We start from the raw sequence: 25936 nt of genomic DNA on the forward strand, positions 1-25936 counted from the left end.
AGTCTTTCCTTTTGCAAGTGAAAAAAGAAATCATCAAGGGTAAGTGGCTTGTCCAAGGACACCCCTGCTGGTTACAGCATAGATTGAGCAGCCTCAAGTCTCCTAACTCTCATTATGTCCCTTTCTGTCACATATTCAATGCCACATCTTTCAACTTTTCCCAGATTAGATACTTTTAAATTCCTTAAGGTCTGCTCTTCTCTATTTTCTAAATTTTCAGTTGGGAGCATGTATCATGTTTGTATCAGGAAAAATAAACTTGTAAAAGCAGAGACATGAATATTAAAGAGCAGAAACCATCTGACTATGGTTTAAGACAGGCACACTGTGGTGTCTCATGGAGAGAAGGATCAGAAGATAAAACAGTATTGCCTTATTTTCCTTTGATAATTTCCAGCAAGTGTTTCTATTCTGGCCTTTATTGTAAGAACTGCACTCCTTAGGATGGAAAGGATGAAGGGGAATAGCCCTCATTATAGGACGGCAAACTGGGGTTTGGTCAGAAGGTCTTACTTAGGTCTGATCATTCTCCATGAAATCCCTAAAGTCCTGGCACCCACACACTTCCCTACCTCCTCCTTTCCTCTCTCCATTTCTCCCTCCCTCACTTACTCTTTTGTCCATTTCTCTTGGAAATGTTGGAGGTGAAGGGAGGAAAAAGGAGCTCCAAGTCTGTAGGAACAAAGCATCCCGCACTGTCAGGCAAAACCAATCAATTTAGATGGATAGAGGTGCTCTAAGCAATTGTCTTATATGGATGGCAGGATGGAACATACACAGAGAGATGACATTTGAGGACACATGAGAAGAGGCTTTCTACAAGCCAAAGAGAAAGCCCTCAGGAGAAACTAACTCTGCAGACATCTTGATCTTGGACTTCAGCCTCCAGGAAAAAAAGAATAGCCAAGATGGATGCAGTCTATTGAACTTGAATGCATCTCACCAGACTGTTCTTCTTTTAGCAGGGATCATGGATGAAAATAACACAATGTGGATTTGAAAAAAAAATCAGTTTGGTGATTAGTTACTTACTTTGAATACTGTTGAGAGTCTTCATTTTTTCCCTTTCTTCTCCCATCTTGTTCAGCCCGTCAAGCCATCTGTCACTCATCATTAGAATGGAACATATAGGGCTGGTGGAGTGGCTCAAGCAGTAAGAGTGCCTGCCTAGCAAGCATGAGGCCCCGAGTTTAAACCCCAGTATTGACAAAAAAAAAAAAAAAGGAGTATGTTTAGTTTATTTATCCCAAAGTGTTGTTTTTTTTTTTTTTTAAAGATGTTATTGGCTGGGTGTTGGTGGCTCATGCCTGCAATCCTAGCTACTCAGGAGGCAGAGATCAGGAAGATCGAGGTTCAGAGCCAGCCCAGGCAAATAGTTTGAGAGACCCTATCTTGAAAAAAAAACCCATCATAAAAAAGGGCTGGTGGAGTGGCTCAAGGTGTAGTCCCTGAGTTCAAACCCCAACACCACAAAAAAAAAAAAAAATTGTGGTAGCTTACTAAAAGAGAAAACCCCAGACAATAAAGCTAATGGTTTATGACTCAAATAGGAAAACAGTGGGAAAAATGAAAATTAAATTTTGGTTTCTTCAAGGGTGTCAGATGCTAGATTTGGAGAGTTTTGATGGTCCAGATGCAAAAGGAAACATGATACATAACTCTCTTGATCAGGAAAAAGGAATTTTGTGAGTTTTAAAAGGGAATACTAAGGTTTTCTTGGTGCTAAACTTTGAAATTTCTCTTATGGTACATGGTAGAAAAATAGAATGGATAATATTTTGACAGCAGTTCTGGATCAAATCAGAATTTTTTAAAATGAGAAATTCACAAGATTAGTTCTCTCTCTGTCTCTGTCTCTGTCTCTCTCTCTCTTTCTCTCTCTCTCTCTCTCAATGGGGATGGAACCCAGGACCTTGTATATGTTTTATATGTATTGTACCACTGAGCTATATCCCCAGTCCAAGACTAGCTCTCCTAAGAACATTTGATAACAGTCGGAAATCCTGACACTGGAGTTTAGCCCAGAGATGCTGAAGAAGTGTGGGCATTTGATTTTTTTTTTTTTTAATTCAATGCTTCATGCTTTCAAGGCAGGCACTTAACTGCTTGAGCCACACCTCCAGCCCTTGCTCAGTTTTTCAAAGCACACTGGCTTAAGCATAGATTGGCAAAGACTTTTGGATGCAAATGCTGTTCTCTAAAATTTTAGTCATTCTTTTATTTTGCATGCTTGTTTGATAATGCACACATTGTAGATCAAAACTGTGATCTCAATCAGTAGGATCTTTACCAGGATGCAATTTGGGGTGAACCCTCTGACGTGCAACTAGACACTTAGTTATCTCTGTGCCTGCAATGATGATTAATAGGAAGAATGGGGTTATGACGATACAGATTAATCCCCTTCACTGAGACTTCATCTGATCTATTTGTTAATTTATAGCATATCTCTTTTCACATTCAAACCAGAGACATATAAGAGAAGTATAAAATAAATTGATAAAATATATATTAAAAACCAGAACAAAGAAAACAAACTAGATATGGAGTGAAGAACAGGGTGAGTAGAGAGTGAGATTGGACAGAATGAAGATATGATTGCAGTAAGTCCTACTGTTGCTATGGATTGGCTGCAAATCAGCATTGGACTTCCTGGCGGGGTGGTGACAAAGATCACTCTTTCCCCTCTGGTTCACAAATGGCTTGCTGAGATACAACTATATTGTTCCACTAGTGTTGCCCTAGTCTGCAGTTCATTACCACCACGAGAAGCTAACTGAGGGTGATACAGTTTGCATTTTGTTATCCAATGGTAGCCCACAGTGATGTCTACTTGCATATCTAAGTGCTCAAGGGAGGGGAGTGTATCTCTTCATTGCTCTGTGCCTCTGCTCCATTCTCTTTTCCACTGACAACTTGGGTTCTCTTATGGCTTTGCCTCATCGTGGACCTCACTCCACCTTGGGTTCTTTTCAAATTTGTCTCCTACAAACTCAAGCTGTTTGTAAGAGTAATATTGGGGTTGGTTCAATTCATCCTTTGACATCTGACCACATTACTGGTTGGTAGCCAATCTTTGGGTCTAAAATATGAGGTAGGGAGTGGGTGGCAATATGGAGAGAGCTTTCAATGAGGGTTTCCTTACAGTGAAGTTTAGGTACAAAAAGCCATGGCAGGCATTGTCTTCTTTTCTGGGAGGGGACAGCGTGAACATCGGCGTGGGGTAACCAGCTGCCCTCTTGCCTTTGGTGCACCAGTTTCTAAGACCTTTCTCTTTCTGAAAAACTTTTCTGAGGAGCTCAAGTCATCCTGTTTGGAAGTATGTTAGAGGGTCGGAGAGTCTTGCAGTAAGTACTCCCTTTCAGATGCATTAAACAAGTGGACTTCTGATTGTCTTTGACTTTCAGACCCTTGACACTTAGGCTGAGGTTAGCAGAGGCAACTCCTGGCAGCCCATGACAAATGCAGAATCCCAGCCTCATTCCACACCAACCCATCAGAATCTGCCTCTCATCCCAGTCCCCAGGAGACAAATGTGCTTGTTAAAGTCTGAAAAGTACTGGTTATAGCACAAACTTTGGGACCCACTAAATATCTCTGATAAGTGATTGGGGCTTCCAGAAGTGATAAGTCTTGCCTGAATTCCCCTGATGAGTCAGTAGTAGATGTGGGATCAGAATCCCAGTCACGTTCATCCCGTGCAGTGCCCTCACTTAGGAAACAAGGCAGCTCCATTACATCATCATTAGAGTAGTACATTACATATGATTAGGGTCGTCCAAGCATAACCACTTTGGAGAGTACAACAGGTGCTATTGACTGCTTCAGGACTTTAGGTGCAAGCTGACACGGTTGGTCACTACATACCTGAAGTTGGGGGCTGGTGGAGTGGGTCAAGTGGTAGAGTGCCTGTCTAGAAGCATGAGGCCCTGAGTTCGAACTCCAGATCCACCAAACCCCCCCACAAAAACCAAAACAATACAAAATACATAAAGTTTTTTGTAGTTTACAGAGCACTCTCACATTTGGTTGTGGTTTTGTGTTTGGTTTTGGGGATTTTTTTTGAGGTGAAGTCTTGCTATGTTGATACTCTTGCCTCAAACTCTTGAGTAGCTGGAATTAGAGGCTTGTGCCACCACACTCAGCTAGTTAACTTCTTTTATTTCTTCTTCTACTCATCTTCCTCCTTCTCCTCCTTCTTCTTCTCTCTCAATATCCACAACCCACAACCCTCCTACCTCAGCCTCTCAAGTGCTGGGATTACAGGTTTGAACTACCATGCCTGCCTTAGTTAACTAATTTAGGTACCATCAATATCCAGTGGCTAAAAAACCTTAAGATTCTAACTCTAGTACTTTAAGTTATAAAAAATTTGGTCCTCAAGTAAAAAATAAGAGCTGGGTACTCAGGAGGTTGAGACAGGATAATTTTGAGTTAGAGGTCAGTCTGGCCTACATAGTAAGACCCTGCCAAAACAACAACAACAAAAAACCCCATTAAAACCAAACCAAACCAAACCAAAACCCACAGAAGGGTCTCATTATAACAATTGGGGGAGTGGGGACTAGTAAAATAAGTGATCACAGATACAAGTAAATTTAAAACAATTTTGAAATTACTTTGCTTAACTCATTCAATGAGGTTGGAACTGAAATTCAAATACATTTGAAAGCCTGGAGGAAACAGCAGTTCCCTGGCTGTCAGATGGCAAGGCAGTGGCCAAGCTGGAAGCTCCATCCCATGGCTGTCTGCCAAGTCATTTCCCAGTGAGTCACCAGACCTCAGAGTCTGGTTTCTGAAACTGTTATTTCAGCATTGTAATGCTGAGAGAAGAGGACTGAGGAACAGGGTGGGGAAATTGACTCTGTGCTGGGATGAGATCCAGATGCCCTGAAGAGGCATCTGCCAGGTGCACCTTCTGGGACAAATGCCCATCTCCCTCTTCTGACATCAGCTTTGCCCATCACACTTAGGCCACCCAGCCCTGGAAATGAAAAGGGGCCCATCCTTGATCCTGACAGTCCTGAGCTTACGGGATCTCATCCATTCTGAAATTAAGCCAGCATTCCAAATTTGGGGCTCAAAAATTACAGTCTTTAATGATCATAGTATTCACCACGCTAGTCACAATAACTGACACTTATTGAATCCTTACTCCTTTTTCTCCTCTTAATAACCAAACTAAGGCACAGAGGGTTTTAGTCATTTGCCCAAAGTCACACAGATAGCTGAGTTAAGATTTGACTCCAAGTAATCTGATTCTATATCCTATAGTCTTATCTCCATTTGCTACCCTAACGGTTCTTATATTAATCTGAGCATATATATATATATATATATATATATATATATACACACACACACACACACACACATATATATACATACATACATATATATATACATACTATATATATATATGACTATATAGGTAACTGAACCACTAGGCATGATAATTGAACAAAAAGATTCCCAAGAGGGGTTGGGGTTATAGCTCAGTGGCATGGTGTATGCTTAGGGTGCAAGAGGCCCTGGGTTCAATCCCAGCATCAGAGTGGGATGTGGGGATGTGGAAAAAGTCCCAAGAGATAGAAGAGAACCTGTTGGCCGTGGTTTTAAGTGCTTGTACGTGCATTAGCTCAGTAATCTTCAAAAACAGAACCAAACAAAATCTCCTCCACAAAGACAGTGTGGTTATTCTCATTGATCAGATGAGAAAAAATGGAGCCCAAAGAAGTTCCATACCTGGTGTGAGATCCTACAGCTAAGTGGCCAATCTGGGGTTCAGTGCGAACCCATCTGACTGAGGAGCAGCATTCTTCACTGCCAATCCGACTCCATTGCCAGTCATTAATTCGGCCATTCATTCAGCCCTCAGAACCCCTGACAGGTGTAATTTCCCACTTACTTGCTTTTCTCAAATTAACTGAGGACACTCAGTTTAAAGTAACTTGCTAACGACCGTTCAGTAACTTGGGGGCGGGCTAGCCAGGGATCCAAAGCCCGTTACACACCGTTTTCACTTTCCCAGGCTTTAGTGGTGCGGCCTAAACCTGGCTTCTTGGGACAGATTTGTTCGCAGGCATTCCTGACCTGCGGGTCACATCTGAGGCTCTGCCAGGTCCAGGTGGAGCGGGACGCCGCCCCCTGGTGGCAGGTGGGCGCCCGCGCAGCGTATGCTAATGAGCCAGCAGCGCCGCCCGCTGATTGGCTGGCGCGGATTCCAGCTGCTTTGCAAGTCTGGGATGCGAGTAGAGTCCAGGGCCCCGGCTCGGCGCGCTCCCCGCGCAGAGCCTCCCGGGTGACGCCCAGGCCGGGGCGGGCTAGGCGGCTGGTGAACTTGGGGGCTTTGCCTTTTCTCTCCATGCGTGTTCTGGTGGTGAATTCATCTAGGGTCCAGGATGACGATCCGACACCAAGGCCAGCAGTACAGGCCGAGGATGGCATTTCTCCAAAAGGTACCCTGGGTGCCCTCACCTGAGCCCTGGCAGGTGGGCGGGGACCGACTCTGGGGAGCATCGGAGGAAATGCTGGGCAGGAGTAACGGGCGCCCCATTTGGTCGGTTCGCGCTGCTTGATTGTATTGACTGTGTCGTTTATTGACTAACAGTGTCCGTTCAAGTTTGCAAGCAGCCTCTTGGTCTGCAGAAGCAGCACTGCGTGGGCAGAATGTGGGAGCCAGTTCAACCGGCTGCAGCCACTCTCAGTCACCTAAGGTAACAAGACACCCACGTGTTAATTTCACAGCTCTTACAGGTTCTGATCTGAAATGTGATACTTGAAAGTAAAAACATATCTTACGCACATAACATAGACCACAACATACACGCAGCTCAGTAGGCAGTGGTCACTCCCTTCCATTGCTTGGGTTCCTTGGTTGGGTTTGAGTATAAATGTCAGGATTTATTCGTGCCAACCTCATTCTGTACCATTTCCTGTCGACCAACGTGTACTAAGTCAAGAGTGTTTTGTACACTGTTCTAGTTACCTGGGATACAGCAATGAGCCAAACAGGCATGACCCCCATCTTCAATGACCCACCCAAGGGCAGTTTAACTGTGCCCAGCCTTGAAGGATGTGGACTGACTGAGGACCTGGCCCACCCCAAGGAACTTTAAGTGCCCCTAACCCAGAGTTCCTACTTTGTGGATAAGTCAAGTGGTCTCAGTCAGCTAATGGCAAAGCTGGATGCTGTTGGCATCCCACTCAAGAGCAGGGACTCCAGCTGCAAGTGCCTCAGTCTCCCTGCAGGGGGAGGTGAAGGGGGGTTCCCTAGGGACAGAGAAACACCAGGAGGTTTCTCTGTTCTTTGGAACATGACTGGGACACATGTGACTAAAGTGCCCCCAGAATTACCCTGCAACTGACCACAGAGGGGAGCTGCCTTGTGGGCTCTTCTGAGGGGGTTATACACTCTTCTTCCCAGAGGTTCCCAGTAGGATAGAAATCTAGCGGCCCACAGGGGCAACCTGCTCATGAATGTGCTCTGCATTATTGCCCCCCTTACTGTCTCTGTCACTTCCCCAACTACCTACTACTGCTTTTGAGGATCTGTCTTCCTCTCTGTGCTGAAGGTTGATTAGTTTCCCCATTTTACAGATAAGGAAACTCAGGCCATTATGGGCCAACGCTGGATACATTGCTAGCCTGATAGAGCGATGCTGGTATTGCTGCAGGGGTAGAAACACACAGCTCAGACCACAGCGAGAAGGAGCGTGAAGTCAGTGTGGGAAGTGGGGGGTCCCACAGAGGAGAAGCCTCTCTGGAAGGATGCTGAGGCTGCTGCTAAGCAGGGGGAGGAGGGCTTGGCTAGGCTGCAGGAGCAGCATTGCCAACGCACCAGGGTGTGAGAGTCTAGGGTTTAAGGACAAGGAGGGATGGTTGATAAAGGCTTCCTATGCCTGCCAAAGGTACTCCAACTTTTCCCACAGGAAGCCTCTGCGGGATTCAGAGCGGGTGAGAGACGCGGTTAGATTGAGGTTCATGGCTGGAGGTGTGGCTCTAATGATAGACTACCTGCCTAATAAGCATGAAGCCCTGAGTTTAAAGCCCAGTACTGCCAAAAGAAAAAAAGATTCAGATTCAAAAGACAACTCCGATGTGAGCAAGAGGAGTGGATGGTGTCCTCCTGTGCTCCTACACTCCAGCTACCCAGGAAATGGCAGCTACTCAATGGGGCTGGGAGAGTGGTGCTGGTCCGAGGGCCTTCCATCCCCTGCAATGGAGCCCCTGCTCCCATCACAGGCTGGAGCAACCCCAGGAGACATTTCCATCAGCCCAGGTGCCATGTACCTCTGATGTCTGGATTTGTTTAGGATGTGCTGGTAAGAGGTAGAGAGTGTACCTGTCCAGGGTGTTGCTTGGGGAGTTTGCTGATGATACACAGTGGACCAGAGAGCAGGATGGCTGGGCAGCCTGCTGTGATCTCTGTCACCTACAGGCTTCTGTTCCAGTTCCATCTCATCATCTGCTATGTTCCAGAAGCCATTCAGGAGTAAGGTGGAACAAAACTCTCCAGGGAGGGCTAGAAGAAGTGTGTATGTGGGTGTTTGATGAAGTTTGGGCATGCTTTAGAATTGTTTGTATCATTTATACATTTCTTCACTTAACAAACATGTCAGACACTTCTAGATGCTGAGTAACAAAGACTTTGAGACATGATCCCTGTTCTCAAGTGACTTATAGTCTAATAATAGGAGGTAGTCATATGCTTACTTTACCCCTGGTGAAGTGTCACAAAAGGATTCCAAAAGACCAGGAGGTGCTTTAGCTGGATTTTGCAGAATGGGAAAATGAATTTTTTTTGGTAGTACTGGGATTTAAACTCTGGGCCTCATACTTCCTAAGCAGGCACTCTATCACTTGAGCCACTCCACCATTCCTTTTTGCTTTAGTCATTTTTCAGGCCAGGCCAGCCTGGAACCTATTTCCTCCTATTTATGCCTCCTGTGTAGCTGGGATGACAGGTGCACACTGGCACACCCAGCTTGTTGGTTCAGATGGGGTCTCATTAACTTTTTGCCCAGCCTAGCCTGGAATCATGTTCTTCCCAATCTTCACCTCATGAGTAGCGGGGACTACAGGTTTGAGCCACTTGGCAGAAAGGTGTTCTTGAGGCAGCTGGGTTGCCAGGAAGGGGGTTGGGACAAAGGAGGAGGAGAAACATGAATGTAGCAGTGGATTTACTGAGTGTCAGTTGTTGGTTGGAGCCACAACTGGTCATGTCCAGTAGACAATTCTAGTTCTGGAGGGAGGTTCTAGAAGACTTGAGACACACATCAAACTGGCAACGTAAACAGAGACATTTTTAAGTCCAGGTTGGGCCTGGGCACTCAGACCATGAATGGTAGTGCTAAAGTTGGGGTGTGAGTCACCAGAAAAGACAGTGTAGTGGTTTTGGATCTTTTAATGTTTTTCCTCAGCCAAGTAGAAGATTATAACTGTCCTCCAGGGAGCCCTTTCTGGTTTATAGGAAATTTCTTGTCCTTGGGGTCTTATAGAGAGTGACAGCTGCTTACAGAGAGGAGAAACTGTGAGCCTGGATGGAAGGGGTCCTTTTAGTGACTGTCTGGGTCCTTTGCAACACTTGACGCCATGCCTCAGTCAGCTGAAATCTGGGGTGGGGAGGAATGCTAGGCCTGGAGTGGGGTCAGATGGGATCCACAGATGAGCTCTCTCGTAGAATTTGTTTGTGGCCTTCGGAAAGAGTTGTGAAGACAGGATTCTGAGAGAACCTGGAAGCCATGGTCTGGCCAACAGGTCTGGAGGAGGCAGTGTGGAAAAGGGCAGGGAGAACCACTGTGCCTGATGAGGGGCCATAGCTTGGAAGGGATGCACACAAGCGTGAAGATGAGGCGGGTTGGAGAATGGCCCCAGCAGCACCATTTCTGGGGAGTTTTAAAATCAAGGTAAGTTTTCTCCTGACCTTGGTGGGCAGGGTGTCTGCCTGAGACGGGGTGTTGGCCAATCTCACCTCTCCAAGATCATTCCGGACCCGAGAAGTCAGTCATGTTTTCTGCAGATTTATTGTATTTTTTTTGACTTATTACAATTTGTTATTGTTTTGAGACAGGGTCTTGCTGTGTAGCTTAGACTGGCTTTGAACTTGTCTCGGTCTCCCAAGTGCAGGGATTATAGTTGTGCACCACCATGTCTGGCTGCATAAATGAATTTACATGGAAAAGGTCAGAGGAAAATTATCCTGTACCCTAGTGGGAAGACTTCTAGAAATGTACATGGTGCACATGTTCCCCTCCCAGCAAATGCTTCCTTTGTACAAAGGAAGTGAGACTTTGCACAAAGTCTTTCCCAGTGGAAAGAAATTTGTTCCTTTGTTGTACTTTTAAAAACAGCTCTTGTTGATCTCTCTTGAAAGTTAGTTTTGAATTCTTCATAAGTTTATTTATTTTTTTTAAACACATGGGCAGAGGAATGAAGCTGCTGACATTTTTATCAGAGAAGTTGAAATTTCTAACAGCAAAACAGATCCCACTATATCTGGCTGCTGAGCGCCCTCTGCCTCTGTCTAAGAAGACAGTTTCTTGGCCCAATGAACTACAGGATTTTGAGTTATTTATAACATGAAAATTGTGAGAGAAAGGATGAGGAAGCTGTAAGCTTCTGTCCTCAGAAACAAGCACAACACACACTCTCTCTCCCTCTCTCTCTCAGAGAAGTAGGGACTGGTGGCTGCTGCTGGAGGGAGTGATCCTGCCACTGGTGGCTCCTTGGTCCCCCACCATCCCCAGGAGCAGCAGCTACTTCCCAGCCCCCTCTCCAGCACCTTTCTGGGGTTGTCTCTTTGCTGCGGGCCCCATGGTTGATCCAGTGGCCTGAGTCACTGCCAGGCCCTGGCACTGCCAATGACTAAGGACTGCAGCTCTGCATGGAGCCACAATGAATAGTTTCTGTTCCAAAAACAATTTTGTGAGCCAAGAAAGTGTCTGTGCAGATAAAGCACACCGCCAGTCTTGCACGAGGAGCCCAGCCAGGCCTTGCATACCGTCTGAGTGCTGGCACTGTGCCCAGAGCACAGTAGTGTGACTGTCTTCACAGCCTTCTCCATGCACCTGATCGTGGCACATTTCTTGAGATTGTGGTCAGCTGCAAAGGCTGGCTTTGCAATAAAAATCAATAGGCACTCCCACCTCTTAGTGTTGACTTCAGGGACTTGCCCTGTGCTCAGTCTCTCCTTCCTGCTCCAGGAGCAGGCTGGCTGGGTGGGAGGTGGCAGATAGAAGTTTTCCCATTGGCTCTCTTGTGTGGTTCTTTTCCCCCTCTGATGCAGCAACATCTGTCTGCACCTTCTTCCTCTTTCCCTGGTCACATCGTGAGTTCCCTTCAAAGTCCACTTCCTCCAGGAAGCAGTCCTTGGTCATCCTGTGATTGCTGTTCCTTTTGAGCCCTTGTGTAGTTTGGAACTATATGGCTCCCATGGGCATACTTGAGCCTGTGCTCTGGGTTACTCATCTCTGTCTGTCTACATACTTTGTTATCTCAGCTCCCAGGGGACAGATTATGTTGTTTATTTGTATAAATCAAGGCAATGGATCTATAAGAAGTATTCAGTTAGGGACTGGAGGTGTGGCTCAAGTGGTAGAGTCTTTGTCTGGCAAGCACTGGCCCTGAGTTCAAACCCCAGGTCACAGAAAAAAGAAAAGCATTTAGTTAAGTCTCTTAGATAAGGTTTTCTGTTGAGTTTTTCTTTCTTCTTTTTTTTTTTTTTGAGGGGGGCGGTACTAGAGTTTGAACTCAGAGCCTTGCACTTGCTAGGCAATTAATCTACCACTTGAGCCACACCTCCAGTCCTTTTTACTTTAGTTATTTTCCAGATAGGATGCCAGATTTTTGCCTAGGCTGGTGTTGGACTGAGATACTTCTGCCTATTCCTCCCACTAGCTGAAATTACAGGCGTGAGCCACTGTGCCCTATCTAACTGAGAGTTTCTTACAGAGCTTTCCTGGCTGGTCTGCAAAGGAGGTGTTGTGGCATCAGTAATGCCTGTCAGGACCATGCTTACTCTGTCACCTTTCCCTTCTGCCTTAGAGATTGTGTAACTGTTTCACATCCATTATTTTTCTTTTCTTTTTCTTTCCCTTCCTCACTCTTGCTCTTCCTCCCTTCTCTCTTCCTCTTTTCTTTTTTTTTTTTAGGCGTTTGAGACAGGGTATCACTACATGGCCCAGGCTGGCCTATAACTCATGACCCTCCTGCCTTAGCCTCCCAAGTGCTGGGATTATAGGTGTAAACCACCATGCCTGGCCACATTCATTATTTTCATTTGATCTTACAACCACCCTTAAAAATAGATGGAGCAGGTATTAATTCTGCCCCTCCTCCCCCAGTGGCTGAAGAGGTCAAATGACATGACTGGCACACACAGCCATCATTTTCTGTTTCTCAGCTTCACTGATGCTAGGAAAACAAGTGTTCTCTCTTGGACCACAGATGCATTCCTGCACACTGCGAGGAGCTGGGGAACAGATGATTCATGCAGTGTTACATAGAATCATGATGAATTGCAAGGTTGTAACAGTGAAATCAAAGGATGACTCTGGCTTTGACTGGCAGGAGCCAGAGCTGGATGCAGTAGAAGGGCCCTCCAGGTGCAGAGGTGAAGCAAGCAGCAGGAAGTGGTTCTGAGCAGGGCAGAAAGGGCTAAGCTAATGGATAAAAAGAGACCTTTGTTCTGATTGCAGTTCCCTGCACGTATCCGAGAGTTCTTCCTTCTCTCTCTCTGCTTATCCTGGGATCCCTTCCTCACCCATCAGGACTCAAGGCTGCATTTGCAGTGAAATTTCCTAGACATTTCTATGTGTATATTCCAGCAGCAGGGCCCAGACTAATTTTTTCTCTTTCAAAACAGGCTGCTTCTTTTGCATTTCCTGTTTTAACTACCCATACCACTATTTGCTTGGCAGGAAGACTGGAAACCTTTAAATCATGTTCTCTGGCTCTTCCCAAGTCATGTCCAGTCTCCAAGAAAGCACAAGAGAGTCCTCAGTTCCAGGGATTCTAGAGACCGTCCTAGCTCACATGTCCTCATGCTTCTGCCTGGACGGTTCCTGTACCCAACTCTTTGGTCTGTCATCTCTGCACGTTCTCCTTTTTTCTACCATCTATAATTGTGTAAAATGAGGCAAACTCAGATAGTTCCCTTTCCTGCCAGAGCTTCCACTTGCCTATGGAATGACGCTGAAGTCCTGCTGTGCCGTGTCTACTGTTCTTCACCAGTACTCTATCCCTTCATACTTGGGGTATGTTTTCTCGGTCTGGAATGTCCCTTTTTGGTAGAGGAACAACATTTTCACCAAATATTCCACGTGCTCTTAGTTAGAACCATGAGCAGAAATGACGTGTGTGTGTGTGTGTGTGTGTGTGTGTGTGTGTGTGTGTGTGTGTATCTTCCAGGCCAAAGCCCTGAAGGGCAGGTGCAAGTTCTCCACGTTCCTCCCTTTTCCACTGCATCGTGATCATGACCACATTAGAAGGAATGAGTGGTTCACAGATGGTAGCAGCCTGGATTGCTGAGTCAGGACTTCAAGGGAGGGACCTGGACATTGCTCAACTTCAATTAGCATTTTCATAAGAGAAATAGACCTTTGTGGTGTTCACTTGTTACTGCAGCATAACCTAATCTATCCTGACTGTACATTCTCATTTTCTACCAGTTAAAATCTTCATTATTCTTTTCTTTTTGCAGTACTGGGGTTTGAACTCAGGGCCTACACCTTGAGCCGCTCCACCAGCCCTTTTTTTGTGTTGGGATTTTTTTGAGATGGGGTCTTGTGAACTATTTGCCTGGAGCTGGCTTTGAACTGAGACCCTCTGATCTCCACCTTCTGAGTAGCCAGGATTACAGATGTGAGCCACTGGCGCCCAGCTAAAATCTTCACTTTTTAAAGTAGCATCTTAAATGTTACCTCTTTTTTAAAAGCCTTCCAGAATCAACCTATTCCTAGTCAGAAGAATACCTTTCTCCCTGAACTCCATCAATGAGGGGTTTTTATGGAGTATCATTGCACAGGCATGATTGATTATATCACACTGGCCAATGGTGATTAACTCAGTCTTCAACCTTTCACCCCTCTCCCCATCTTGGAGAAGAGGGAGCAGGGCTGAAAGTTCTAACTCACTGGTCATGTCTAGGTCTTTCTGGTGAAAGACCCTCATCTTGAGGCCTCCAGCCACTAGTCATTCAATAGCACACAAAAGATGCTCTTGTAACTGGAGATTCTAAGAGGCTTAGGAGTTATGTACCAGGAAATAGGGACAAGGACCAAATATTTACTTTTTACTAAATCACCAGCCTGTAATTTTTCCTAGTTCAATTTTTCTATCAAGGTTATATTGGTCTCATAAAAAGAGTAGAAAGGATAGCATGTTTTATTGTTCTCTGGAAGAGTTGGTGCAAGATTGCTGTTATTCTTTAACTATTTGGAGAATTAACTGATGAAGCCCATCTGGGCTTGGAATTTTCTCTATGAGAAGTTCTTACATGATAGATTCAACTTATTTATTGGATTTTGAATAATCATGTTTTCTTTGTCTTCAGTTGACTTTGGAAAGTTGCATTTTTCAAGAAATTTGTCTAGTTTATCCATATTGTCAAAGTTTTGGTGTAAAAATAATAGTATTCTTTTATCTTTTTGATGTTTGTAGTGTCTGCAGTGACATCCCTTTCTGATACTGGAAATTTGTTTATTATTTTTGTTTGGTTGTTGTCAGTTGGAATTTATGTATTGAAACAATATATAATAAAGAACTAACTTTTGGTTTTATTGGTTTTCTCTATTGTATATTTGTTTTCTATTTACTTCCTTCTCTTTTCTTTAGATATAACTTTCTGTTCTTTTGATCCTGATCTAGAATAAATCTGATTTTCAGCCTTTCCATTTTTCTAATATATACATTCTTGGGGTTATAATATCCCTTTATGACCTACAATGGCTATATCCCAGGAGTTTTCATTTTACGTCATTTAAAAATCACATTCAGGGCTGATGGAATGGCTCAAGTTGTAGAGTGCCTGCCCAGCAAGCATGAATCCTTGACTTCAAACCCCACAGCACCAAGAAAAAAAAGTAGCAAAAATCACATTCAATTAAAATTATTTTTTGATTTTTGTTTGGATTTCTTCTTTAATTTATGGATTCAGGAAAATATTTAAAAATTTCTAAGCAGTGGAAATTATCTTTTCACTATTGGTTTCTAGCTCAATTCAATTTTGATCAAAGAACATACTCAGAAGTTCATGTTAAGTGAAGTAAGCCAGGCTCAAAAAGTCAAAGATTGCATGTTTTCCCTCATATGTGGAAGCTAGGCCTATAGGTTAAATGTGTGTACACACACACACACACACACACACACACACGTATATATGATCATATATATATATTTACATTTATGTACATATATAGTGAGAGAGAGAACAAAATTGTATTAGTGAGTCTGTCAGAGGGGACTACAGGAGGCAGGAGAGGTAAATAAAATGTTAGAGAATGAAAAATATTGAAACAACCCATCTATATATGAATATAATACAATGCGCTGTACTGTAAGCTGTTGAATACTAGGGGAGCATGGTGATAGAGAATGAGTAAGTATGGAGGGGAGGGGGTTAGTTTGATTAAAGCACAATATATACAGGCCTGAAGTACTAAGGTGAACCCCCCCTTGGACTATCAATGTACACTTTAAAAAAAATGAAGGGCAAGAGGGAAAAACGGGTCTTTTCTGGGGGTGGGTATCAGTGGGAGGTGAGTGGGCACAAGGAAAGGGGAAATGATGGTGAATATGGAGGATGTATTTTGTATCCATATATGCAAATAGAATGAAATCTTTGAAATTTTTCTAAGGGTGGGGGAGAAGAAGCAGAATGATGGAGGGGTGAATCTAACTAAGATATATTGTAAGCACATATGTAAATATCACACTGTATTCACTTGTACCACTATTAGATGATTAAAAAAAAAAGAACATGGGCTGAGGGAGTGACTCAGGTGGAAAGAGCGCCTGCCTAGCAAGTGTGAGGCACTGAGTTCAAATTCCAGTGTTGCTTAAAAAAAGAAAGGGAGGGAGGGAGGGAGGGAGGAAGGGAGGGAAGGAGGGAGAAAGGGAGAGAGGGAGAGAGAGACAGAGAGAGAGAGAGAGACAGAGAGAGAAAGAAAGAAAGGAAGGAAGGAAGGAAGGAAGGAAGAAAGAAAGAAAGAGCTGGCATTGGTGGCTTACACCTGTAATCCTAGATAGTCAGGAGCAGAGATCAGGAGGATAGTGGTTTGAGGCCAGCCCAGGCAAATAGTTTGTGAGACCCTACCTTGAAAAAAAAAATCACAAAAAAGGGCTGGTGGAGTGGCTCAAGGTACAGGCCCTGAATTCAAGCCCCAGTACTGCAGAAAAGAAAGAGAGAAAGGAAGGAAGGAAGGAAGAAAGAAAGGAAGAAAGAAAGAAATTGGGCTGGTAGAGTGATTTAATCAGTAAGAGCTCCCACCAAGCAAGCAGGCAGGCCCTGAGTTCAAATCCCAGTGCTGCCAAAAAAAGTGAATACAAAAAAAAAAAGAACATAGTCAGAATAATTTCAATGTTTTGAAATTTGTTGAGGCTTTCTTTATTGCCCACTATATGAAAAGTTTTGGTGTGTTTTGCAAACACTTAAATAGTAAATTCTACCATTAGGGATACAAAATTTTATATACAACAACCAGGTTAAATTTGTTAATTGTGTTATTTAGATTTTATATATCCTTACTGGTCTTTTATCTTCTTGTTGCAGTCTTCCATAATGATTGTGGAATTGTCTTTTCTTAGTTGCTTTATGTATTTTTAAGCAATGTTATTAAGTATGTACAGATTTACAATTTGGTATCTCTTGTGCGATTGATGCGTTGTGATGTAGACCTTCTAGTAGTGCTTTTTGCCTTGAAGTCTGATTTCATACTGATATAGATATACTTGATTTCTTTTTGTTAGAGTTTTGTAGCCTGTTTCTCTCCATCTTTTAAATCATCTATCTCCATATATTGAAACTGCTTCTCCTAAAAGTTGGGCTTTGTTTCTTTATCCAGCCTGACAATTTTAGGGTTTTTTTTTTTTTTGGCAATAATGGGGTTTGAACTCAGGGCTTCACGATTGCTAGTCAGATACTCTACCACTTGAGCCACTCCACCAGCCCTTTTTTATGTTGGGTATTTTTGAAATACAGTCTCTCAAACTACTTCCTGGGGTTGGCTTTGAACCTCAGTCTTCCTGATCTCTGCCTCCAAGCTAGGGTTACAAGTGTGAGCTACCAGCTCTTGTCAGCAAGTTATTAAACAAAACAATACAAAAACTATTCCTTGTTGTTTTATAAAATTAGCGAAAAATTGTATTTGACCAAAATATTTGGCCTTTCTCTCATTTACCCTTCCTGTTCCAATCAAATTCAATTATAAAATTGGGGACCACTGTAACATCTCTCATGGGGTGAAGGAAAAGGGGCTGAAAAACATTAATTGCAAATATTGAATGAAAGTGAGGGGACAAAGTGCCATGCACTGTGATTAATATGTCATATGTGCATATCTATGTATGAAAATAGCAGGTGCATACAGAAAACATTTATAGGTCAATGCCTTTCCACAAACAGAATGTGATATGCATATTTTAAAACATTCATCCATGTTTAAAGAAGCAGAGGTTTGTATCTCATGAACAAATTATTTACCTTCCAAGCAGATGGCATGGTGAGTGCAAATTATGTGGAACTCCCTGCTTGCCCAATCTGTGACCTGATTTCTTTCTTCTTGTCAAGGTGCCCATCTCAATTCATCTCTGCTCAGGCAAACTGAGCCAGGATCACCCAGTCAGCCTTCTGGCTTCCTTTTCTCAGAGGGAGGGAAGTCTTTCTCCGTGACTGCTATTAGCATCTTTTTCTGTGTGTTGTTCCCTGAGCCCTGCAGGCATGGATGGCTCCTCAAAGCATGACAGCCTCCTGCTGACTGCAAGGTTTGTCAGCTGTACTTTGGCCTCCTGTGGAGATGAGGCATAGAAAGGCTACTGACATTGATGACTAATCTGTCAAGTAAAGACTGAACATTAAAATTTGAGCAGTCACTGTTCACCTTCTCTCTGGTCTCAATCATCCTCACAACCATTCTGTGAAGAAAATGCATTACTGTCCAATTTTAAATCAGGGAAAGGAGACTCAGAGAAGTAGTGTGCCTGTGGTCACCCAACTAGAAGTACAGAGAGATCAGGTTTAACTCATGCCCTTTGCTCTAGGGTTAGCCACGACTTCTAGCCACACTTCTGCTGCTGATGCTGTGTGACTCAGATGTTTCCATTTTCTCTGGAAATGAGGTACAGGACCTTGGAGCTCATTTAGGACAAGCTCCTGGTTTCATTGATGAGGAGCCTGAGGCTTGGAGCAGGTCAGTGGCCTAACCAAGCTCACACTGTGATGAGGGCAGGGCCTGTGCTCACCCCATACTCTGGATTCCCTTCTTGTCAGCTCATTTATCCCCTCTTGATGGTTGCCATTAGGGGATTACTCCCCCAATGGGGGACTTTAGCCCTTCTGTGAGCCTAGGCAACTCTTCAATCTCCACCTCACCTTTTCTTATTCAGAAAGATGTTGATCACATTTCACTTTGATCACCAATGCAATGGATGCTTCTCTGATTCAAGCTGGAGATCTTAATCCTGACCATGATTTTCTTATACCTACTCTGTGTGTGTGTGTGTGTGTGTGTGTGTGTGTGTGTGTGTTTTCCCCTCAACTCTGCCCCTTGGGGAGAGGAAGGAGTGAAGGTGGTACTTTGACTCAGAGCTCAACTTTCTCTGACACTGAGTTTCCAAGTCTGCCCAGCAGCTTTGGACTCGAGGTCATTCCAGGCTAGGTGTGGACGTGAGGGACTGCAGCTGCTCCCTGGAATGACACTGGTCCTCAGTGTCATCTTTAGGGTGATGATGTTACTCCGATTCTGCTGCCATTGGCTGAGCTTGCCACCAAGAATGTCCGCTCCTAAGGCCTGCCTGACAGGTCTCACCAAACCAGAACCGGTCTTTGTTTAGTTATGCAACAGGTAAGTCTACACAATAGGACTTTTTAATGCCTTGACAAGGGTTTATAAAAGTAGTGTATTGGAAATGATACTATGATGGTTAATTTTCCGTGTAAGTGGACTAAGCAAAGGAATGTCCAGAAAGCTAGTAGCATATTATTCTTGGGCATATTGGTGAGGATGTTGTGGGAAGAGATTAGCACTTGAATCAGTAGACTGTGAGTAAAAAAGGTCTGCCCCTCACAATGCAGGTGGGTATCATACAATCAGTTGAGGGCATGGATAGAATAAAAGATGGAGAATAGATGAATTCTCTCTTGAGCTGGAGTATCCCTTGTCTTTCCTTTGCATATAACAGCTTCTGGTTGTTCAGTCTTTGGACTGTAGGACTTACTTAACCAATGGTAACCCCTTTCCCTGGTCCCATTCTGAGGCCTTCAGATTGAGACTGAAGACACTATTGGCTTTCCTGGTTCTCTAGCTTGCAGATGTTGTGTTATGGGACTTCTCAGCCTCCACAATTGTGTGAACCAATTCCCCAAATAAATCTTAGATATCTCTGTATCCTGTCAGTTCTGTTTCTCTGGAGGACGCCAAGATACATACTTCATCTTTGTATCAACGGGGGAAAAGCTCAGTCTCTACCATATTTAAAATATCATACTTTGCAAAATGTTTACATTTTGTATCATGAACCAGTATACATACACATACACACATATAAGCAAAACAAGACTTTTCTGAAATAATACTTGTGATGTACTTACTTGTATTGTACTCTAACCCATTTCATTCCATTAAAAAAGTACTGGTCCTATCTACAAAATTAATTTCAGGATCCACTAATTATTTACCATCAGCAGTATGAAAAACACTATGATGTACTTGTCTATTTTTCAGTGGAAAAGAAAAGGTAAGCTGAAAGCTCTAGCAGGCCTCCAGTTCATCCTCATAGGCACTTTATTCCAGTCATACCAAATGTTAACATGCCTGGCTCAATTGTGTTATCTCTAACTCAACTCATGTTGAAACCCTAACCCCCAGCAACTTCAATGTGGCTAGATTTGGAGATAGGGCCTTTTTAAAAAAAAGGTAATTAGGGGCTGGTGGAGTGGCTCAAGTGGTAGAGCACCTATCTAGCAAGTACAAGGCCCTGAGTTCAAACCCCAGTATGGCAAGTAAACATTTCACAATGACCCCCCCACCCCGTACTACTGATATATGCTATTAAAAAAGCTAATTAAATTAAAATGAGGTTGTATGAAGTGGTGTCTTTGTAAGAAGTGGAGATTAGAGAGACCAAACATGTACATAGACCATATGAGAATACAGCAAGAAGGCAGCCATTTGCAAGTCAAGGAGGGAGACCTCAGAAGAAATCAAACTGTTAAGATTTTGATCTTGGACTTTTAGCCTCCAGCACTGTGAGAAAGTCTGCCAGTCCTTGGACATGAACACAGTGCTATTAGTCTTTGTGTATACTGTCCCCTCCACTTGGAGTCCCTTTCACCTACAAATGCCCAGGGAATCCCTACTCAGTCCTGCATGCACACTTGGCTCCATGTGAGCTGGTCACGAAGGACCTCACCAACCCTTTCTCATCCATAACCACGTCTGCCACTCCAAACTACCCACACATAAAAGATAAGGCATTTCCCCCACTTCTCTACCTCTGCTATAAAAGCTTCCTCTGCTGACTATGCTTGTCTCATCTTTTCAAGTTGGTAATCATCCCTTTAGTTTTCAAGGTTCACCCCAAGGATCATTTCCCTCTGAAGCCCTTCCTGAGCTTCTGCTGCTCAGAGTCAGCCATTTCTACTGTGCACAGAGAGTTGCCATACTGGGTCCAAGACTGCTGCCCTTCAAAGTTCAGCTTCCAAGGATGGTCCTTAGCTGGTGTTTAGGGGTTTGGATTTCAGAAGGATCCCTGATAAGAGTGGCTCACTGTTCCTATTCTCTCAGTGCAAATAATATAGTGTATGTTGAACACCTGTGTTCCTTCTGGTAGTCTGAAGTCTCGGTACTTGCTGTGCAGAGGGTTCCTATATGATCAGTCAGCCCCTCAATGACAACTTTGGACAGAGTTTCTAATAAGCTCTCCTGCTTCACATTTCATACTTGTCACATGTCATTCCTGGAGGAGTGAAATGTGTCCTTTGTGGTTCTACTGAGAGAAGACTCCTGGAATCTTGCACCTGGTAGCTTGCAGGCTGCCCATGTGCCTTTTCCTTTTGCTAATCTTACTTTGTGTTTCTTCACTTTAACAAATCCTAGCCATGAAGATGACTTACATGTTGAGTCATGGGAGTTTTCCAAGCAAATCACTGAGTCTCGGGTGTCTTGGGAACTCCCAACACACTTACCATGTTCATGCAAATTTCTTGCATTAACACTAAATATTTCAGTGTTCTGGTTTATATATCTCTCAATCACACTTACAAGGGGTGGGTCTGTCTTAATCACTTTTGTCAGTCCTGGGTTATCATGATGTTCCACTCTGTGTCCACCAAAGAATTTTCTCAGGTGACTCATCTAAGCATCTGGTTCACAAACATTTAGATTTCACCTCCAGAAGCCACTGTCACCCATCACCTCAGAGAGTAACAGAATAGGAAACAGATGTATAGTAGGGCAGATTTGGGTGTTCCTTTCCTAGGACAGCTTTGAGGCAGCTGATAAAGCTATCTTTCCTCCAGGTAATGGCTCAGCTACAGGGACATGAGCTCCATATTGGGGAGATGTAGAAATCCACCTAGCTTAGGAGCCAATATGTTTTTTGTAACAACCATAGATGGAAATAGCTTTCAGGGCCTTTTAGTTTTAAGAGTGACCACTGTCAAGATAGTGGCTTCCTACCAGGGATTGCAGTTCTTCCAATTAGATATAGATGACCAACCAAGGGTCACTTTTACCATGCGTAGTATGCCTAGCAACAAAATTGACATACATTATTAATGGGAACAAAGGTAACAGAAAGAGTTATGGTAGCCAGCCCTCAAGATAGCATGCAATTACCCCTGCACCCTGTATTCATGCCTTCTCATAATGAATAGGGCTGATCCATGTAATCATCAGGCATCTGGAAAATGTGGTTATAATAGATAATTACGGCTTTTGCCTCACTCTCTTGTTACTTGTTCCAGAAGAAGTCAGCTACCAGGTTGTGAGGACTCTAAAGCAATCCTATGAAGAGGTCCATGTGGTGAGGAAACAAGGCCTCCAGCCAACAGCCATGTGAGGGCATCATCTTGAAAGGGGATACTCTGGTCCCATCCAAACCTTCAGACGAATATAGCCCTGACCAGGCTGAGCTGAGCATTTTGGTTTTTTCTTTTAAGGGGGACTGGAGTTTGAACTCAGGGCCTGAAGCTTGCTAGGCAGGCAATCTACCACAAGTCACTCTGACATCCCTCTTTTGAGTGGGTACTTTTCGAGATAGGGTCGCACAGACTATTTCTCTTGGCTGGCTTTGAACCTCGATCCTCCTGATCTCTGTCTCCTGAGTAGCTAGGATTCCAGGTGTGTGCCACATTTTGGTTTCTTTGATCTGATTTTCTCAGAGTGCCATACAATTTAACTGTTTGGCTTCATTTTCTTTTTGTGTGTGTTTTTTTCATCTAGGATTTTTGCCACAGTTCTATGGTGATTCTTTTACAAACCCATTTTCACTTGACCAAGTTCATGTTTTTCTCAAATAATTATCCCCACTCTTTTATAGGTAACTACTTATTGATGTGTTCCTCAATAATTCTGAGATGTTAGTTACTGTCCATGATATATGGAGGAAAAAGGACAAGGATGACAGATTTTGTTCATTTCCTTTTCCAAATGTTATATAGGTTGTGGTACTTTTTCTCAAATGTTCATAAATCTGGAACTATCCTTACTGAAATCCAGTCAGATGATTTCCAAAAAGTAGATCTAAAATACCTTTTGAGAAGCAAGAGTGCCTTTTGAGCAAGCCTGTGCTCAGGTGATTGATTTTACATCAGCCTTTCCAAACATGTTCCCAGAAAAAAACCACACATTAGTGAGACATTAAGAGCGGTATTCAAAAGTTTGTGGTCAAAATGCTTGAGAAATACAGACTGAACAAAGTTAAGTGAGTTCTATTACTGCATGTTTTCTCAGAACAATTTAATATTCTGTTATTAACCGCTTTGAGACTATAAACACTAAACTTCTTTGTTCATCTCATTTTCCCCTCAGGAATATATTGCGATGAAGCTTATTTAGGTAAAATATTACCCAACAGTTATAAAATAGTGTCAGAACATATATCAGTAGGATATGATAGCAGACATCCTCATTTTAGATCTTTTTTTTTTTTAAATTTTTTTGGTGGTACTAGGGTTTGAATTCAGGACCTCATGTTTGCTAGGCAGGCACTCTACCACTTAAGCCCTTCTACCAGCTCAACATCCTCATTTTAAAATTGAAGATACTGTAGTTCAAAAAGGTCAGGCAGGGATGGGGGAGTGAGTGGCTCAAGTGGTAGAGGTCTGACTAGCAAACACGAAGTCCTGAGTTCAAACCCTAGTACCACTTAAAAAAACAAACAAACAAAAAAAGAGGGCAGTTGGCAATTGATTGTGTTAAATGGCTGCTGCCTAGTAGAGAAAGAAACCAGACAAATATTCTAGCCAAGTAATCTAAAATCATGACAGTTGCATTTTTCCTTAGTAAGAGATCTTGATTTAACTTCTTCATCCTTCTCTCGCATTGGGAAGGCATTATGACCATCTTTTACCCAGTGCATTCCCCCTCCTTCCCAGCATCACTGTCCGCATAGCTCCTCTCCCCCATTCTTCTTCCAGGCTCACAATCGTCTGACCTAAGCTATCTCATATTTGTCACAATTAAATACTAAAGTACATTTTATGATTCACTTTTTTTTTTAACGTTACGAATCAGTCTTTGTCTCAGATGCACGAAAAACGGGCCCTAAACCACATTCGTTCAAGCTTGAGTGTCACCATTATTTTCTACAGGCCAGAAGACTTCGAAGGATTAAACAGGAAAAAGTCCTCGGCATGGGGGTACTCGAGTGGCCAATCCCGAGGCACATCGGAGAAAGGAGTCCTGGCGCCATGAGCTTCAAGGTGGCGCCTCCTCTCTGCTCCCCAATTTCAAAGGGTGGGGGGTCCCTCGGAGGGGGCACCGTCCACTCGGCCCCGCAAGCCCCCCACGCCTGGCAGCGAGCAAGCCGAACGCAGAACTCCACCCCAACGCGACGCACCAGCGGGGGTGGGCGGGGCCGGAAGTGGGCCGCCGGCGGAAGTGCGTTCATGGAGCCCGCGTTTCCTCTCTAGGAACCTGGAGGATTCCTCATCTCTATGATTCTCTTGGCCCTGTGGCGGGAAACAAAGGGTGTGCCCAGGCAGAATTGGAAGTGTAGGTGAGACTGCTCCGGACTCCCAGCCCCTTCATATGCAGACTCACCTGGCAGCACCATCAGCAGAGGATCGGAAATTGTTGTTATCACGATTTAAAAAAACGTTAAGAGCAGGCTAGGGGTGTAGCTCAAGTGGTAGGGCGCTTGTTCAAACCCCAGTATGACCAAACGAAACAAAACAAAATCCCAGAAGATAGGGGCACAATTGGGTGCCACTGCTCTTTAGGTTTTTTTAAAAAAAATTATTATTTATTGCCATTTGATAATAACTTAAGGGTCATTAAACCTGTGTGCACAATAAGGTCTCAAAAATAGTGCTCATCAAAAATAGTATGTGTTTTAGAACTACACTCCCAGCAAAGAATACTTAAGAAAAAGAAAAAAAACCTATAGGATTTTCAACAAAATTTAACTTCATTCATCGTTTCTAGTTGAAGACACTTTATAACGCAGTAGTATTTCCTTTAGCATGTGGGGACCCAGCTGTGTTCTTCACTTTGTTTTAGAATGAATTTCTTCTGCATCATCTAACACAAGGTGCGTTTACTAGTCAAAAGCAATAATGCCCTTTGTCTACATATTCACCTGCTCATAGAGCCACACCTGAATCAGCAATCATTCTGTAAGTATTTGAAGGTGAGGTTGATGGTCTGGACTCTCTGGATCTTTTGGCCCTGGCCATGGTATGCCATGGTGGAATCTCACTAAGGCCTCACCTGACTAATATGCCCCCTCAGAAGACAACTTCATGTATAGTTTTCTGTTTTTGTCTTAGTGCTATGCACATTTTTTATTGAGAGGAAATCTAACTTTCACACAGTAATACAGCTTAAATGATCCTAAATAATAATAATAATAGTAATAATAAAATGTTTTACAGTGTAAAGTATGAATTTTAGCCCAGGCTTGGACTGGACATCTGCTCTGACCTCCTCACAGAATCAGTCCCCTTGTCCCTTAATACCACAGGAAAAAAACAGACATACTTGTCCTTACAATCCCACCACCCCTAATATCTCCAGCTGGCTCATCTGTTGATTCATAGGTTCAGGTTAGCCAATTTTTATAGACTTTCTTTTATTTGTATTTTCCACTCTAAAAAGAAAAATGAAGACCATGAAAATATAACTACTGAACCTAGTAAAATTAGAACAGTCTAGGTTTAACACATAAATTCCAACACAAAAGTGTGGCAAAATTAATTCATTCTGGGCAAATGGAATGTAAATGTATGCAATCCTGTTGAATAACTACTTTGTTTTATTTATTTATTTATTTATTATTCATATGTGCATACAATGTTTGGGTCATTTCTCCCCTCTTCCCCCACCCTCTCCCTTATCCTCCCCCACATCTCCTCCCTTCTCCTCCCCACCCCCTCACTACCCGGCAGAAACTATTTTGCCATTATCTCTAATTTTGTTGAAGAGAGAGTATAAGCAATAACAGGAAGGACTAAGGGTTTTTGCTAGTTGAGATAAGGATAGCTATACAGGGAGTT

The 25936-nt window shown here is 43.4% G+C and overlaps 1 protein-coding gene across 1 annotated transcript in view; it reads left to right on the forward strand.

Annotated features, from left to right (window-relative positions):
- Positions 1-6253: 6253 nt before the first annotated feature.
- Positions 6254-25936, forward strand: part of Rgs9 (regulator of G protein signaling 9) — a 104250-nt gene continuing 84567 nt past the window's right edge. The window contains exons 1-2 of the mRNA XM_074045286.1: positions 6254-6458; positions 6611-6716. The gene's annotated coding sequence lies outside the window, so the exon portion shown is untranslated. The remainder of the gene's footprint in view (positions 6459-6610; positions 6717-25936) is intronic.

This window comes from Castor canadensis, chromosome 11, assembly GCF_047511655.1.
Source record: "Castor canadensis chromosome 11, mCasCan1.hap1v2, whole genome shotgun sequence".
NCBI lineage: Eukaryota > Metazoa > Chordata > Mammalia > Rodentia > Castoridae > Castor > Castor canadensis.